The sequence below is a fragment of the Gossypium hirsutum genome, chromosome A02 (assembly GCF_007990345.1).
Source record: "Gossypium hirsutum isolate 1008001.06 chromosome A02, Gossypium_hirsutum_v2.1, whole genome shotgun sequence".
Lineage (NCBI taxonomy): Eukaryota > Viridiplantae > Streptophyta > Magnoliopsida > Malvales > Malvaceae > Gossypium > Gossypium hirsutum.
In genome coordinates this window covers 71969983-71988846 of record NC_053425.1, presented here as the reverse complement: position 1 = coordinate 71988846, position 18864 = coordinate 71969983, and the positions used below count along the sequence as shown (strand labels likewise).

General features: G+C 35.1%; 1 non-coding gene across 1 annotated transcript; it reads left to right on the top strand.

Moving 5' to 3' along the window:
- Positions 1 to 898: 898 nt before the first annotated feature.
- Positions 899 to 1005, top strand: LOC121217511 (small nucleolar RNA R71). Its single transcript, XR_005913600.1, has one exon. It is a non-coding gene; the product is annotated as a small nucleolar RNA R71 (small nucleolar RNA).
- The last annotated feature ends 17859 nt before the right edge of the window (positions 1006 to 18864 follow it).

Below are 18864 nucleotides of genomic sequence, written 5' to 3'. Positions count from 1 at the left end.
TAGTTCCACATGCGACGCTCCGTCCAACTTCCGCTTATTTACTAAAAGCTCTTTTAAAAATTTCATTGCATTTGGCATTTGCGATAGAGCTTCAATAAACGGTAAGTTAATATGTAATTTTTTCAAAAGTTTAAAGAATTTACCGAATTGTTCGTCTGAGCAGTCTTTCTTTGTCACGTTAGGGTAAGGTTTAGTATTACTTGGTAAGCTACCTTGTGGTCGTTCGAAGATTAGTTTGGATAGCTAGCCTATCTAGGTTTCGAGTCCTTGGACCGATGCTTGTTGATTTTTAAGTGCTGTATCAGTATTTTAGAAACGGGTTTCTGACACCGAGATGAATTTAGAGAACATCTCCTCAAGGTTCGATTTCTTCTCTTGTTGATAAGGTGGCTGTTGAAAACCCTGAAGATTTTGTGGCTTTTGATTCCCTTGACCACCCCAGGGGAAATTTGGGTGGTTCCTCCAACCTGCATTGTAAGTATTACTGTATGGGTCATTTTGAGATCTAAAGTTATTGTTACCCATATAGTTGACTTGTTCCTCTTCGGTTGTAGGATTGAAGGATTGATATTCTGTATGCACACATCCTCCACTTGAGTCACACCTCATTACTAGATGTACCTGCGTAGAACCAAGTAAACCATCAATCTTTTTATTGAGAAGTTCTACCTGATTTTACAGCATAGTAATTGAGTCGACGTTATAAACGCCTGCTGTTTTTGTTGTCTTAGACCTCATGACTTGCCACTAATAGTTATTCAGTGACATTTCTTCAATAAATTCATAAGCCTCTTCAGGTGTTTTGTTGTTGATGGTTCCTCCAGCAGCTATGTCAATCATCTGTCTTGTCGAGGGATTCACACCATTGTAGAACGTTTGAACTTGCAGCCATAGAGGTAACCCATGGTGAGGGCACCTTCGTAATAAATCCTTTTATCTCTCCCATACATCATAAAGTGTTTCTAAGTCCATCTGCACAAAAGAAGAGATATCATTACATAACTTAGCCGTTTTAGCCGGCGGAAAATATTTTAGTAAAAATTTTTCGGTCATTTGTTCCCAAGTAGTGATAGACCCTCGTGGTAACGAGTTCAACCACTGTTTAGCTTTGTTTCTCAGTGAAAAAGGGAATAACCAAAGGTGAATGGCATCATCAGAAACGCCATTAATTTTGAAAGTGTTGCAAAACTCCAGAAAACTCACCAAGTGAGTGTTGGGATCCTCATCCTGCAAACTAAACAAACTGCTGTATCATCTGAATTGTGTTAGGTTTCAGTTCAAACTTATTCACAGCAATAGTAGGTCTAACTATACTTGACTCAGTTCCTGTTAAAGAAGGTTTAGCATAGTCATACATAGTGCGTGGAGCAGGATTTTGATTAACCACAATTGTAGGAGGTAGCTAATTGCCTTGGTTTTCAGCCATCTCTTCGGTTGGGGGTTGAGTATGGTTTTCTTGCTCGTTCTTCGTGTATCTTAAGCTGTGCCTTATTTCTCCTTGGTTTCTACGAACTGTACGATCGATTTCTTCATCAAAAAGTAATAGTCCCGACAGGTTTCTTCTAGTCATAAACTATAAAATAAATGGCTAAAGTAATAAAAATTTAGCATTCCTAATATTTCAGTTCCCCGGCAACGGCACCAAAAACTTGATCGTGTTATTTCGTGATAGGTTTTAAATATTTATAATTACTTGTTCTTGAACTAACTATTATCGTGATGTAGGCAAGTGTACCTATTGAACAGTAGTATAGTTTTAGCAAGACCGAATTGTCGAACCCAAAGGAACTAAAAGTACTAGTAATGACTGTCTTTTTATTATCTAGCCTAAGAATCAAAAGGTTTTTGTTTTGACTAACTAATTATTTAAACTAAGAACACCCAATGAAAAGAATTGGGGAATTGCTTTTGGGAAGAATCGATTGACTTAAGACAATACCTAAGGAAAAATCCACCTAGACTTTACTTGTTATTCTGGCTACGAATCGAACGATTTATTCATTCAACTTGTTCCATAGAGATCCCTAAGTTATGTTATTATCCCTATTCAAGACTAATAACGTCTAATCCCTGGATTGAATAACCAAGACTTTTCTCTAATTAACACTCTAGGGTTGCATTAACTCGATCTATGGATCCCTTATTAGGTTTCACCCTAATCCAGCAAAATCTTGTCACCCTATTTCTAGGCGCGCAATCAAATCCGCTTAATTATGACAAAAGTACTCTTAGACAGGGTCTATTCCTCCTCTGAATAAGAGCATGTCTTGAATCAGTATCCTTGGATATCAAAACAAGAATTAAGAACACATAATTAAGAACAAGTTAAATATTTATCATACGATTCAGAAAATAATAATTCGTCTTAGGTTTCATTCCCCTTAGATATTTAAGGGTTTTAGTTCATAACTAAACACGAAAACATCTCAGAATAATAAAGAATACAAAACATAAAGAAAACCCAAAACTCCTGAAGGGAAATTGAGGAGAGATCTTCAGTCTTGATGATGAATTCGACTTCCGAGATGGATCAATCGGCTTCCTTGGAGTAATTCCTTACTCCCCCTTCTCCATCTCCCTTTTCTTCCTCCTCTAGGGTGTATGTATAGGCTTTGGAATGCCTATGAGCCCTTAAAAGTGGCCTTTTCCGAATTGGACTCAACTTGGGCTCGACAGGGACACGCTCGGGTGACATGCCCGTGTGCGATTACTTTAGGCCGTGTTCGAGCCTGTTAGAATGGCACGGGTGTGTGCTATACCCCTGTGAGTCGGGCTTGGATTCTGCCAAATTGGCACGGCCGTGTGGTTTGCCCATGTGAGGAGGTCCAGGCCATGTTGATTTCGTACTTTGGCCCATTTTCTCCGTTTTTAGCCGTTTCTCGTTCCTTTCGCTCTCCTATGCTCTCCTAAGTATAAAACATGAAATTAAAGCATTAGGAGCATCGAATTCACCAATTCTTATGGAAAATCATCCATAAAATGCGTTAAACATGGGGTAAAAATATGTATAAATTACGATTTATCAGCGAATTTGAAACGAAAAGAAATCAAGTTTCTAGTCGACAATAAGGTATTTTTAAAAGTGTCTCCATGGAAGAAAGTTATTAGATTTGGTCGGAAAGACAAGTTGAGTCCGCGTTTTATCGGACCGTATGAGATAATTGAAAGAGTTGGATTGGTAGCATATCGGTTAGCATTACCACCTGAATTAGAGAAGATTCATGAAGTGTTCCACGTATCTATGTTACGTTAGTAACGTTTGGATCCTTCACATGTAATTTCACCGACGGAAATTGAGCTACAACTGGATATGACTTACAATGAAGAACCGATTAATATTTTAGCTCGGGAGGTCAAGCAACTAAAAAATAAAAGTATCACTCTCGTGAAAGTATTATGGCAAAAGCACGGAGTAGAAGAGGCTACATGGGGGCCCGAGGAAACTATGAGGAATCAATACCCACACCTGTTTATCGGTAAGATTTCCGAGGATGAAAATCCCTAAAGGGGGGAGAGTTGTAATATCCCAAATTAGGGCCAAATCAAAATAGTGGTTTCGAGACCACAAATTCTAGATAGAAATAATTATTTTATAATTATTTTGAGGTCTATGCTATGATTCCATGATTGTGTTAAAATTTCGTGAAGAAATTCTATGCATAAAGTGCTTAATTTGAAATTAGGGACTAAATTTAATAAGTTGCAAAACTTGCATTCTAGAAGCTTTTAGTATGAAATTGCTTTGGAATATTAATTAGGAGGTCTTAAATAGCAATTTAACCAATTTCAAAAAATTTGGATAAAAAGGGGCTTATACATGAAAAATTACAAAGAAAGGCATTAAGGGCATTTTTGTCATTTAGTAAATATAGTCATTAAAAAGGGAAAATAACACAAAAATGGACTCATCTTCTCCATAAGCACTGCTGAATTTTGCTTGTCACCATAGCTAGGGTTTCAACAGTTTCAAGCCTTAATTATCAAGAGAAACGAGATTCGAGTCGTGATCGAGGGGAAAATAAAGTTTACGAGGAATAGGCTCGATTTCTAACATTTTGTACTGAGGTAAGTTCATCTGTAAATGTAGTAACATAATTTTCATTTTAAGTAATTTAATGTTATTTATATGATATGATAATTATTATCATGAAATATTATGCTTTGTGGATTATTATTTAGTAATATGCAAATTATGTGAGCTACTTGATAAATATGAAATGCTACCAAGTATCGGTTCTGACATTCCGTGGAAGACGGAAAAGATGTGTAATTGAGGAAAATCCTGTTTGAACCTTGGAAAAAGATTAGGATACAAGTAACATGTCACTAGGATATTTGAGTTCCGAGCTCGTCGAGTTGAGTCCGAGTTCGTGAGATGTAACTAGGCATCCGAACTCGTTGAGTTGAGTCCAAGTTCACTTATGGATGCGAAAACCCAAGCTCATTGAGTTGAGTCCGAGTTCACTTATGGTAGGATTACATGGTAGCTTGGCTAGATAATTCCCGCAGGCTATTGAGTTTGTTTACCTGCGCGTATGGCACTTATGTGCATGCAATCCGTGTGTCCAAATTATATTCCGATGTGTTTAACGGATGAATCTTAAGTGAATAAGGAGAATACTTAAGACGAAGGTGACATGTTGGTAAATGTCGTGAATGAGAAAATTGGACAGGTATGCGCTTAAACCCTCGGGTTGAGAACTTGATATGATGAAATCGTGGTAAGATAGTAAATGCAAATGTAACATGAATGTCTTGGTGATATTTATGTAAATGATGTTTTATGTTGGATTGCATGATTATGTTACTTGCTATTTACATGTGAACTTACTAAGCATTTATGCTTGCTCCCTCCTTTTCATTCTTTGTAGTTTTGACAAGCCAGCTCGGAAATTGGGAACGGTCGGAGGCTTGCTCGCACTATCCGTGGACCATTTTGGTATAGTGGCTTGTATATTTTGAGTATGGCATGTATAGCATTATAATCATTTTGTGTATATGATCTTATGATATGGCTATTGGGTGGTAAGGAAATGTTTGGTAATGATTACCCATTGGAATGGCTAATCAAGATTATATTTGGTGTTATGTATCTTAATGTGCTATCCAATCTATGGAAATTCATAAAAAGGTGAAATTTGCTATAAAACAGTATCATACAGCAGGAATGATGTGAGTTTGAAAAATCACTAAAAATAGTAGAGACAGAATTAGATGGTGAATAAAATATTAAATTGAAGCTTATTGAGTCTATTTTCATATGGAAGAAACAAAACAAGTAAATGAGTTGTATTTTATGAGAAATTTGAGTTTTTCTAGAATAGGGTTAGAGCAATTTCTAAATCCCCAGTTCTGACTTTAGAAATTCACTAAAAATTGTACAAAAATAATTAGGAGTCATCCTTTATATGTATATATTCCACTGAGTCTACATTTAAGAGAAACAAACGGCATAGTCATCTGAATTCTTTATAGAGAGCAAAGTGATTCGTAGTTAACAGAGGTCAAAGTAGTCAAACACTGAAACAGGGGAAACTTTAACTAATAAACTGTACTAATTGGCCAAACCAAAAATTCTGGAAAAGAATTGGTAAATAGATATATGAGTCTAGTTTCAGGGAAAATTTACAGATTTGAATTTCGAGTTTCGTAACTCAAGATATGAATTTTCTTAACGACTGTGACGCAGCTGGGAGGTTTATTACGAAAGGTAAAATAAATTGTTTGAAATTGTTTAAGTGATAATTTCAGTCTGTTAACGCCTCGTACTCGACTCCGGCGACAGTCTCGGGTAAAGGGGTGTTACATGGTCACTGAGTGGAAGTGGAATCGGATCACTATGGATTTTATGACGGGTTTGCCAGTAACCCCGAAGAAAAACAATGCTATTTGGGTTATTGTGGATAGGCTAACAAAGTCAGCACACTTCATACCTATGCGTACCGACTACTCCTTTAAAAGATTAGCAGACTTGTATGTTCCAGAGATTGTGAGACTACACAGGGTGCCCAGAGACCCGAGATTTACCTCAAGGTTTTGGGAAAAGTTACAAGAGGCATTGGGAACAAAGTTGAATTTTAGCACAACTTTCCATCCGCAAACCGACGGTCAGTCAGAGAGAGTAATTTAGATATTAGAGGACATGTTGCGGTGTTGCGTCCTTGAGTTCCAAGGCTGTTGGGAAAAGTATCTACAGTTGGTTGAATTCGCCTATAATAACAGTTATCAGACAAGTCTGAAAATGACATCTTATGAGGCTTTGTATGGGCGAAAGTGTCGAGCGCCCTTATATTGGACTGAGATCAGAGAGAGTCAAGTTCACGGGGTCGATTTAGTCAGAGAGACTAAAGAGAAAGTTAAAGTAATTCATGACTGCTTGAAGGTCACCTCGGATAGATAGAAATCCTACGCGGATTTGAAATGAAAGGAAATTGAATTTCAAGTCAGTGATAAGGTATTTTTGAAAGTGTCCCCGTAGAGGAAAGTCCTCAGGTTTGATAGAAAAGGCAAGTTGAGTCCTCATTTTATAGGGCCTTATGAGGTATTGACAGAGTAGGACCGGTTGCCTACCGATTAGATTTGCCACCGGAATTGGAAAAGATTCACGATGTGTTTCATGTGTCCATTCTATGTCGACATAGATCAAAGCCTTCACATGTGATTTCGCCGTCAGAGGTTGAGATTCATCCGGACATGACTTATGGTAAAGAGCCGGTCAAGATTTTAGTCGAGAAGTCAAACAGTTAAAAAATAAAAGTATAGCACTTGTGAAAGTTTTGTGGCATAGACATGGAGTCAAGGAATCCACATGGGAACCTGAAGAGACTATGAGAGTTCAGTACCCGAACTTGTTCACCGGTAAGATTTTCGAGGACGAAAATCCCTAAGGGGGAGAAATGTAGCAGCTCGATTTTGGGGCTAGTCGGAGTAGTGGTCTCGAGACCACAAATTCAAAGTTAGAGAAATTATTTTATTATCAAAATAGAGTCATAGCATGGCTATTATAGTGCATGAAAATTTTGGTGGATTAATTTTGGCGTTTATGAGCCCAATTGTGAAAAAAGACTAAATCGTATAAAGTGCAAAAGTCTTAAATTGATAGCTAAAGGTGTTAAATAGTTAGAGAACCAAAATTTAGGGTCTTTAAAAGGCAAATAAAACCTTGGAAGAAGGCATAGCCGGCCATAGAGTCAATGAGGAGATAAAATTGTCAAAATTAAGTGAGTTGGTAACCAATTTTGACTAGATTAAAAATAAAATAAAGGGAAAAGATGTCATCTTTTTCCCATCTTCTTCTCCACCGAATTTTTAGAAAAAATTAGGGGTTTTAGAGCTTAAGATTTTCAACAACTTGAAGCACTCACAAGTAAGTGATTTCCATACCCTTTGTTGATGATTTTTGTATTTTTAAGACCCTTGTAGCATGAGCTTTCAAATGAGGGGTATATCTTGCAAAATGGATGAAGGTCTAGGGTTTTGCCATGAGAGCATTTAGGGTGCTTTCTGAAATTTTATGGAAGAATATGAGTCTTAGTTGTGTAATAGACAACTTTTGTGAAAGGTGTTACCATGAAAACACCTAAAGGGACTATTTTACACAAGTTGTAACATGAATGATAAATGTGTGAAATAAAGAGAATTTGGGATTTCCATAAGAGTAAAAAGAGTTCAGCTAGGCTTAAGATACGAAGAAATTCGATAAAAATCGATTTTCAAGCATAGCGGTAAAATGGTCATTATGCTAAAGTCTAGGGGCAAATGGTCATTTTACCAAAAATGTGATTTTTTAATTGCTTAAATTTATTTCATGATTAAATGAGTGTGTTTTGCTATTATAGATAAAGAAATACCGAATTCGAGTCTAGACCAGGGGAAAGCCAAGCAAATCGACTAAATTGACTAGTCGCCACCTTTTGTAATTCGAGGTAAGTTGTATGTAAATAATACAACTATATTGTTAATGTATGTATTGAATTGTATTAAGTTAATATAGCATGAATTGTTGGTTGTGAAATTGAGAATGTATAATGATAACTGAGATAGTGGAAATTCTGTTGTATCCTTAAGAAGTAAATCAGATATTCATGCCATGACCTTTGGGTCATTTGTTTGTGGGCTAGTGTAAGACATGTCTATGACATGCATCGGCCACATTATGAGAGCCAGTGTAAGACCATGTCTGGGACATGGCATCGAGTCAGTGTAAGACCATGTTTGGGACATGGCATCGGTACCTTACCCACGTTTGAGGCTTAATGAATATCCAATAGCGTTCTAAATTGTTCAACGGTGAACATTATGTTCTTAAGCTAATGAGGAAAGTATAACCGTGTGGTGAATGGTACAGGTACCTAATTGGTACGTATGAGATATGAGATCAGTATATATAATAGGTGACTTGTATGGATGGTATTGAGTAAGTTACACTTATGCCTACTTTGGTGTTATGAGCATGTTGATTATGGATAAGTTGTTGTTGTACACTTATTTATATACAACTTACTATGCTTTATACTTACTCTCATTCCTTTCCATTTTCTTATAGTGTCGTCTAATCAGCTCAAAGATTTCAGAAGTTAGAGATATCAATCACACTATCAATCAAAGCATTTGATATAGTTGGATTTATATTTTTGAATATGGCATGTATAGGACTTAGACTTTATTATTTTGTGTCTTTAAGAATTGGTCAAATGTGTTGGCTTGGGTTGGAAACCCTCTAATATGTATTAAGCTTTGAATGATAGTTAATATTCATTTTGAATTTATAAAAGATGCATTACCATGGTTAAATGAATGACTATTATGGTTGAATTGGTTATATGAATTCTGCTTGTGTTGGTATTGGTTAGTATGTGTATGAAACTAGGTATGTAAGGGGGTAATGAGCTTGGTAAATAGCCTTATATTGTCCACACGGGTAGGCACACAACATGTGCCTAGGCCATGTGTGACACAAGGCTTGCCCCATGGGCCTGTGGTCCGGCCGTGTGTCCCCTGCACGTAAAAATTTCAAGTCAATATGCATGGTAACAAACACACAGGCAGAGAGACGATCGTGTGTCTCAGCCGTGTGGAGGGTACGGCCTAGCATACAAGTGTGTACCTTGGCCGTGTGAAATTATAAGCATGCTGACGTCAGAAACAGAATGTTCATGTTTTTGCACACGGGCTAAGACACGAGCATGTCGTGGTCGTGTGAGGGACATGGGCCAATGACACGGGCGTGTGTCTGGCCGTGTGAAAACCCAAATTAATTCTGCACAGGTGTGGGACACAAGCGTGTCCCAGAGTGCTTAGGCCGTGTGAGTCACACGGGCCATCAGCACGACCATGTCAAAATGGTCACACGGGCTTGTTACCCTCCCACATGGGCGTGTGTCCCTATGTTAAGTGACATTTTTCTATAGTTGGAAAAATGGCCCGAAATGGTCCCCGAATGATTTACGATGTGTGTTTTGGGCCTCGTAAGCCCATATTCAGGTTATGTTGATAAGTTTTAAAATTGAACAGAGTTTCAGTAACTTGGAATGAATGAAAGCATGAATTTAAAGTAGGGTAACACCTCGTATTTTGTCACGGTATGGAATACGGATATGGGGTGTTACAAAAACAAACAGTGATTTTCGGCTTAGAGCATCGGTAACAACATTAGCTTTTCCCAGGTGGTAGTCAATCATAAGCTCGTAATCCTTTAGCAACTCCAACCATCGATGTTGTCTCAAATTCAAATCTTTTTAAGTCATCAATTATTTTCGACTTTTGTGATCAGAATAAACATGACATTTCTCACCGAACAGTTAGTGGGGCATATCTTCATTGCAAACACAATAGCTGCCAATTCTAAGTCGTGTGTCAGATAGTTCCTTTCATGTCGCTTTAACTGTCTCGAGGCATAAGTCATAACTTTACCTTCCTGCATCAAAACACAGCCCAAACCATTTAAAGATGCATCACTATAAATAACAAATTCTTTACTCGATTCTGGCTGAACTAATACTGGAGCTTCGGTCAAAAGGGCTTTCAACTGATTAAAACTTTTCTGGCACGTTTCTGATCACTAAAATTTAACATTTTTCTACAATAGCTTCGTCATCAGGCTGGAATCATAGACACTTTCACGAACCGTCTATAATAACCAAAAAGTCCCAGAAAACTTCGGACTTCAGAAACATTTTTCAGAGGTTTCCAGTCAAGTATAACTAAAATTTTACTCGGACCAACCCGAATACTCGATGCTGATACAATATGACCCCAAAAAATGACTTCGCTTAACCAGAACTCACATTTACTGAACTTTGCATACAACTGTTTATCTCGCAAGGTCTGTAACACAAGTCTCAAATGTTCTGCATGTTCGGTCTCATCACGGGAATAGATCAAAATGTCATTTATGAACACAACCACAAACCGATCCAGATACTGTCTGAAGATCTGGTTCATTAAATCCATGAAAACAGCAGGTGCATTAGTAAATTCGAAAGGCATGACTAAAAACTCATAATCTCCATACCTCGTTCGAAAATCAGTCTTTGACACATCGGAGTCTTTAACTCGCAATTGATAGTAGCCTGATCTCAAATCTATCTTCGAAAATATAGTAGCTCCTTTCAGTTGATCAAACAAATCATCAATCCATGGCAATGGGTATTTATTCTTTATAGTCACCTTATTGAGCTGTCTATAATCAATGCACATTCTCATAGTTTCGTCTTTCTTTTTCACAAATAACACTGGCGCACCCCAGGGGGAGAAACTCGGTCATGCGAAACCTCTATCTGTCAACTCTTGCAACTGAGCTTTCAATTCTTTCAATTCTATAGGTTCCATTCTGTTTGGAGCTATCGATATTGGAGTCATCCCAAGCATTAACTCAATACCAAACTCTACCTCCCGAATAGGTGACAAACTAGCAATTCTTCAGGAAACACATCCGGATACTCGAGCACAACAGGTACTGACTCAATATTTCTTTCTTTTACTTTACTGTCAAACACATATGCAAAGTAAGCTTTGTAGCCTTTTCTCACATATTTCTGAGCTAACATCGAAGAAATCACTGCTGGTAAACCATATAGATAATTTGATTCAATCTGAATAATCTCATCATTCTGGCACCGTAAGTCAATAGTCTTTCTCTTGCAGTTTACAACAGCATCATGCAGAGTCAACTAGTCCATATCCAGAATTATGTCAAACTCATTAAATAGCAACAACATCAAATCAGCTGGAAAGCACAGATCTTGAATCATCAAAGGACAATTCTTACACGTTTTATCAACCATAACACACGGCCCAAGGGGTTTGACACTCTAATCACAAACTCAGTAGACTCAACAGGCAGAGTCTTACTAAATACTAAAGTCTCACACACATAAGAATGAGTCGAACCAAGATCAATCAATGCAATTACATTAGTATCGTAAAGAGTGAATGTACCAGTAATAACATCTGGGGATGAAGCCTTCTCGCGTGCATGAATAGCATAGGCTCTGGCAGGTGCACGAGCTTCAGATCTAACTGCTGTATCTTTAGTCCCTCCCTAACTGTTACTCACATTACCCGGGTTTCTGGGTGGTCTACCTCGAGCTGCAGTATTTCTCGATCTCATATTATGTACTGGATTTTCTTCGACTAACACTAGGCATTCACAAATATAATGATTAATCGATCCACATTTAAAATAGGCCCGATCATGTAATCTTCAACTACCGAGATGCCGTTTGCTGCAATGTTTATACTCGGGTTGATTTGATCTAACATTACCCGTACTAGCTACTGAGGTAGCTCTCGAGCTCATAGGTGGTCTATTCTGATCTCGTCTAAATTAACCCGAAGTGGCTTTAGAATAGCTAAAAGCATCTTGGAAATTCTTTGATGCCAGCTGAATGACTTATCTGATGCTCTTTTACATGCATCTTTAGCTTCAAAGTTAGCTTTTCTTTTCTCTTTCCTGAGCTCTTCAGCTTTGCAGGCTCACTCAACCAGTTTTACAAACTCTTTTATCTCAAGTATGGCAACTAACAATTTAATGTCTTCATCCAGCCCATCCTCAAATCTTTTACACATTATAGCTTCGGTCGAAACACACTCTCGGGCATACCGACTGAGTCTCACAAATTTTCACTCATACTCTGTCACTGTTATACGACTCTGTTTTAACTCCAAAAATTCTTTGCGCTTCTGGTCGATAAATTTCTGGTTGATATATTTCTTACAGAACTCAGTCTAAAAGAATTCCCAGGTCACCCGCTCTTTTGGAACCACTAATACTAGGGTATTCCACCAGTGATATGTTGTGTCTCAAAGCAAAGATATATCACATTTCAAACATTCATCCGAAGTACAGGATAGCTCATCAAACACACGGATAGTATTATCAAGCCAGAACTCAGCCCGCTCAGCATCATCATCATCAGTAGCTTTAAACTCTTCAGCCCTATGTTTTCTGATTTTATCAATAGATGGCTTATATAATATCAGCGTATCACTTACTTGAGGTACAATAGGCACCGAAGATGGATTAGTCGGGGGTGAAGGTTGTTGTGCAGCCGGATTAGTCCAGATATATTGAATAAACCAATAGTTCATCATTTTGTAAAAGGCTTGTTTAGCCTCACTCTCTTGATTACTCGAAGTCAGTCAAAAATCAACTGGCGCTGTCTCTTGTGCGAGAGTAGGCACTGCACTTTCGACATCATCAGCTACAGCTCTGTCGGGATCCATTTACTATATGAAAACACATTTTTCAAATGTCAGAAGTCATCACACTATCGTAGTATATAACATGGCATGTATAGCTAGACTCACACACACTACATTAGTCCTAGAACTGACTAAACTGTAGCTCTGATACCAATCAAATATAACACCCCTAGCCCATATCCGTCGCCGGAATGGGGTTACGAAGCATTACTAAACGAAAGCATAGTTCCAAATATTTTTATATTAATTCAAGTCATAATCATATACATTTAACAACCATATTACATATACGAATCATGCGTTCATTGCAATTCAAGATTTAGATCTCATCTATGCTTATAACTTAATCATATCTAATATTAAATTTTTATCATTCACCACGTAGCATAAATAAAATATAATCCAAAATATATATATAAACAATTTATACATATACAGAACATATAACACATCAATAACTTCATTCTTGAATATTAGACCTATTTTTATATAAGTCATGCGCATATTTTATACAAGCAATCAGACATCATTTCCTTTCATACAAATGATACATTCCATAATAACATTTGTTGACTTGTTACTACATTCGTATTTCATGAATATATAATTATATATATACATATATATCACCAACTCAACTAATTAAACTACTCAAATAATTAACCAAAATTTACAAATAATGTACCATTAGGAACCAAAACAAAAACCATATTAATCTTTTATTTATTTGGCTAACCAAAATTTACCTATACATATTTATTGATTTCGATTAGCTACCAAGCCACATAGCCAAACATATTTTTTTACTTTACACAATAAGCATATACCAAATACACCTCAAATAAATGACATGTATTTTAATTTACTAAAGCACTTCATGTTATAACACAATACCCATCCATTATTACTTCATAACTGAAACACATGTTCAAACACCATTATATATATATACCTAAAGGTCATGTACTAGCACATATCATTGCCATCTTATGTACCAAAGCATATTAATATGAGCAAGAACTGAACTACAAGTCAAGTAATTACCTTATCTAAATTTCAGCATATGACCGAACATACTTAACAACCAAGCTTAATTATTTTTATCCAACTTCACATAAGTACCTAAACTTAGACTGAACCACATTCAAATTATCCAAATATACCTAATATATATATATTAAGGCCAATACATTCATACCATATCCAAGGTCATTAATCAACTTCAATGCTCAAAACACATATCATAAATACCTCCCATCCATAGCACATAGCATGATAATAAAAAATGAGCTCAAACCATAATTTAACCAAAACCGAACTCAAGCATAATAATTAAGCCATTTTCACATGGCTCTAATTATACATAGACCAAAATACAACATTCTAAAACATAGTCCAGCCTATACATGCCATTGTTCCAAAAATTCAGCTTATAAATACCGAAGACAGTCGATAGTGTGATAGGCTTAGCTGACGATCCCCAAGCTCGTAAATTGAATTCCAAAAATCTATAAAACAGAGTAAACATGAACACACAGAGTAAGCTATCATAGCTTAGTAAGTCATAAGTAAATAAACAATTCAATAATATAGTCAACTCATATTAACTAAACGAATTACATTAACATTACCATGCTTGACCTCAAACCTACAAGTTCCATAATTAATACATTTTCATAGACAATTACCCACCTTGGCCGAATACTCACATAGTCATTTTAACATATTATTAATCAACTTCCAAACCAAATAGTCATAATAAACCATACATACATTTATTCATATACACAAGCTTAAGAATCATAGTATAACATCACATATATATTACCTATATAGCCAAATATAATTTAAGAAACATTTCAATGATACACAAGCTATTCATTCACAAGCCGAATACACATAACACATACAAATATATTCTTCATTTGCATCGTACATGATTTAAAACAAATATTCAAAGTACTTACTTACCTTATCTCAAGTAGGTACCAAGTTAATTCATACCTGGCCATTTAGCTCGTTTTACACATTCGAACACAACTTATCTTTGCCTGATGAACCATTTGGAATTGGATAGGACACTCGGATAATCACACATATCATACAATGCCAACGTCCTGGACGTGGTCTTACATGTAGTCACATATCGATGCCACTGTCCCAGATAGGGTTTTACTTTCACACATATATCGGAGTCACATATCGATGCCATGGTCTTACTCGCACACATATATCGGAATCCTATGTCATGACATATGTATCCTAACTATTCCTAAGGTTCATACGGGGCTTTCGGACGTCATAACTCGGTTGAAACGAATGCATGAACATAGTTACCATGCTTATACACATTTGTCATTAGCATATATTAATTCATATATTTCATTTCAGCATATATACTTTGCATTTAATTAAAATTAAGTACATCTATTTGGTTATAAACTTACCTCGGACAATGTAAAACGGAACGAGACAGCTAGTCGACAACTTTCGTTTCCCCTTGATCCAAATCTGATTTCTTTGGTTCTTGATCTAAACATATTCAAATTAAGCTCATTAAAACATATTTTCATTCAATTTAGTCCAAAAACACATAAATGGGAAAATTACCATTTTACCCCTAACATTTACACTTTTTACAATTTAGTCCCTATTGCACAAAACACAAAACATGCAAAATTTCAACACACCTATGTTAGGCCAAATCATACCCATATTCATACAAGTCCATATATTTCATTTATTTCACATTTTAGTCTCTCAAATTATTATTTTTACAATTTAGTCATAATTACTCAAAATCATCAAAAACTCCAATACAAAACATGTTAATCTAAAACATATCTTTCATATTTCATCATCAAACAACAAAAATAACAAGATTTCAACAATGGCATAACTCAAAATATTCACCAAAATCAAAATTTCAAGCATGGGTTTACTAGTACTCGAAGCAACGATATCAAAAATGTAAAAATTATCAAAATCTAAGCTAAACACGTACCGGATTGAGCTTAGAAATGGCTGAACCCTAGTTTCTTTTCTTTTTCTTTCTTTTTTAAGTTTCAATGGATAAAGATGATAATATAAACCGTATTATAAATTTTATGTTTTATGATATATATGTTTTAAGCATTTTTACAATTTTAACCTTTTAAATTAAATTAATGAACCATATTTATCATGCCCATTACCGTCCACCTATAAAACCAATCGTATAATTGCATTATAAATGCCTCCACTAATAAAGACAACAACAATTAATCACTTTCACATTTAACCACCAAATTTTCATTTTACGTGATTAAGTCTTTTTATTTAATCGGACACTCAAACAATAAAATTAAAGTACAAAAATTTTCACACATAATAAACACAGAAAATAATTTTTTAATATTTTCTGACTCAGATTCATGGTCTCGAAGCCACTGTTCCGACAAGGGTCTAAATTGGGCTGTTACACCTCCCTTGGTTACGATCCTCAGACTACTTCCATAGTGTTTCTTTGAAAAACAAAACTATATTACAATTTGACATGTACACGCACAAACACCACACTATAATTCCATATTCAATTGCACTTTCCAAAGCCTCGACACACGTACATTGAGGCACGGTCAAATTGCACCGTAGTGTCACGAATGTCACGAGTAACATGAACATCACAAATTTATTTAATTAATTACGAGACCTTAATTCTTATCAAGATTGCACTTTGTATTTTATTATATTCACAAAATAAATATGTTACATGATTCTATCACTTATTCTTGATTATTTAATTCTCCCCACGATTACACTATACTCCTAAATATTCAGTTATCACATGTTAATTTTACTTCATACATTATTATAACAAAATTAATTCATGATTTCTTTACATGAATAATTTTTCATTAATTCACATTTAACCATTAATATACACTTGTCATGCATTTGAATAACCATTCCTTGATTCAGCACTAGATTATGCTTTAACATCATTTAATATTACACAATTTATTAATTTCTTCAATCAATAGTTGTTACACTTAACTCTATTCACAATAATACCTATTTTCCATAATTCAATGTACTTTTATATTTAAATTTTCACATCGATTATCACTTCACTATTTTATTCACTTAAGTGTCAATTTTCACAATTTCTACACTTTACAGAACGAGATTACAAGTTTGTCCAAGTCGCGGATTTGACTTAGGGCTCTAAACGAAGAGAGGAAGACTTAGAGTTTAGCTCAACCTAAAATGCAAACAATCCAAGTTAAAATTGAAAGAGCATTAACAAAATCAAGTATTAAAAGTACAAGAAGTCTGAATTAAGAATAAAGGTTCTTGAAGGAATCCAAGTTGGTTAAGGAAACCCATATTCTTGATGAATTTCAAACAAAATCTGGCTGCCAATTATGTGAAAACAAATGGTTAAAACATATTTGAAGAATAGAAATAAAATCGAAAGAAATCACAATAAAGATTAAAGAGAAGGCTTGATCAACCAAGAACAATGAATAATCAAGTGTTTTGAGTCGTTCTTGATGAATGATAAGCTACCAAATTAAGCTCTAAACAAAAGAAACAAAAACAGATTAGAGATTGAATGAATACAAATGAAAAGAAACCCAATAGCAAAGAAAAGGAGGGACAACCAAAAATGAGTCCAATAATGAGTAAAATAAGGTTTCTTGGAAGAGAAAAAATTGTTCTTGGACTCTAAAGAAGCCTCCAATCAAATCTTAAACAAAATAACAAAAAAATTTAGTAGAATGAAGAATTAAGCCAAAAGCAAACTGTTTTATAACAAAAGAATTCAAACAACAAGAAAAGTAAAGAACTCCTATTTTGGGATGTTTCTTGATTAAAGAAGATAAGAGAAATACCATTTTGATTGAAATAAGACCTGGAATTAAATAAATTCAAAGGTTAGATTCAAAATAGAAAAAAGAAAAAAAGAAAAAAAAAAGATAAAAAGATGAAAATGGTGTGTAGAAAGTCTTAAGGAGCCTTGGAAATAAGATGAATCCACAACCCCCTTTAAATGGCTTTAATTTTTCCTCTAAGAAAGATTCATTGCAAGATTTGAAGATGATTCCCACAATCTAAAAAGATTGTTAAAACTCTTCTAAAAGAAAACTTAAGAGAAAATCTTCAAAAGAAAACTCAAAGAGAATTTTATTAACTCAAAAGTGAATACTGAATGAATGAATAAGGGGGACACCCTATTTATATCCTCCCAACACCTAATTAATCTATTAAATTTAAGGAATGTGATAAGTATATCAACTAAGCATGACAAACTAACTAACATGGAAAAATGTTTAAGTGTGAAAATATGATAAGGAATTTGTCCAATAGCTCTTTGGGATGGATTTTTACATGTTAACCCACTTATTAAATAAAATAAGATAGAAATTAAAATGTTTACAAATTGAACTACTTTGACAATTTGGCTTGATATTCAACTCAGTCATTCTCTGAACTTCATGATGGGCTTGTGGACATCCCAATGGGCTAATTTTCAACAACTTGGACTTATGATTCTTATTTCTCCCGTAATTGGCTTTTTTAAGCTCGTACATGTAATCCATCATGCATCGGCTTTAAGATTCGGTTTCTTGGATTACGAATTCTAAGATTTGAAATGTTGGTTTTCTTGATTCTTGAAATCTCCCAAAACCGCATAATTGGACCAAGATTTGGTTTTTTGATTTTTATTTTTCCCTCATATGTGTGTCTAAGACCTTTTTAATAAAGTCTTGTATGATACCGTTCAATCTTAATTTGATTTATTTGGCCTTTGACTCATTATTAGGCCTTGAGGTAGTGTAAACCCAACATGTCCATAGGCCTAAATTTGAGCCTTGATCCTCACATCATGAAATTTACTCATATTCACTTCCATTTGTAATATTCACTTATTCATACTTTAATGTCACTTCACTAGTTTAATTACTTATTATTTAATGTACTTATCACACATTAAATATTCACTCAAGATCACTTGTTTTCCAATTACACTACACATTTGAGTATTATTCAATTTAACCCATGTTTCTATTTCTTTATGTACACTTCAAGTTTATTTTCCACTATCACTTTTCATGTCTCATAATATTTGATTTTTCTCTCTTTGATTCTTATAATTTCTAAATATTACTTTTC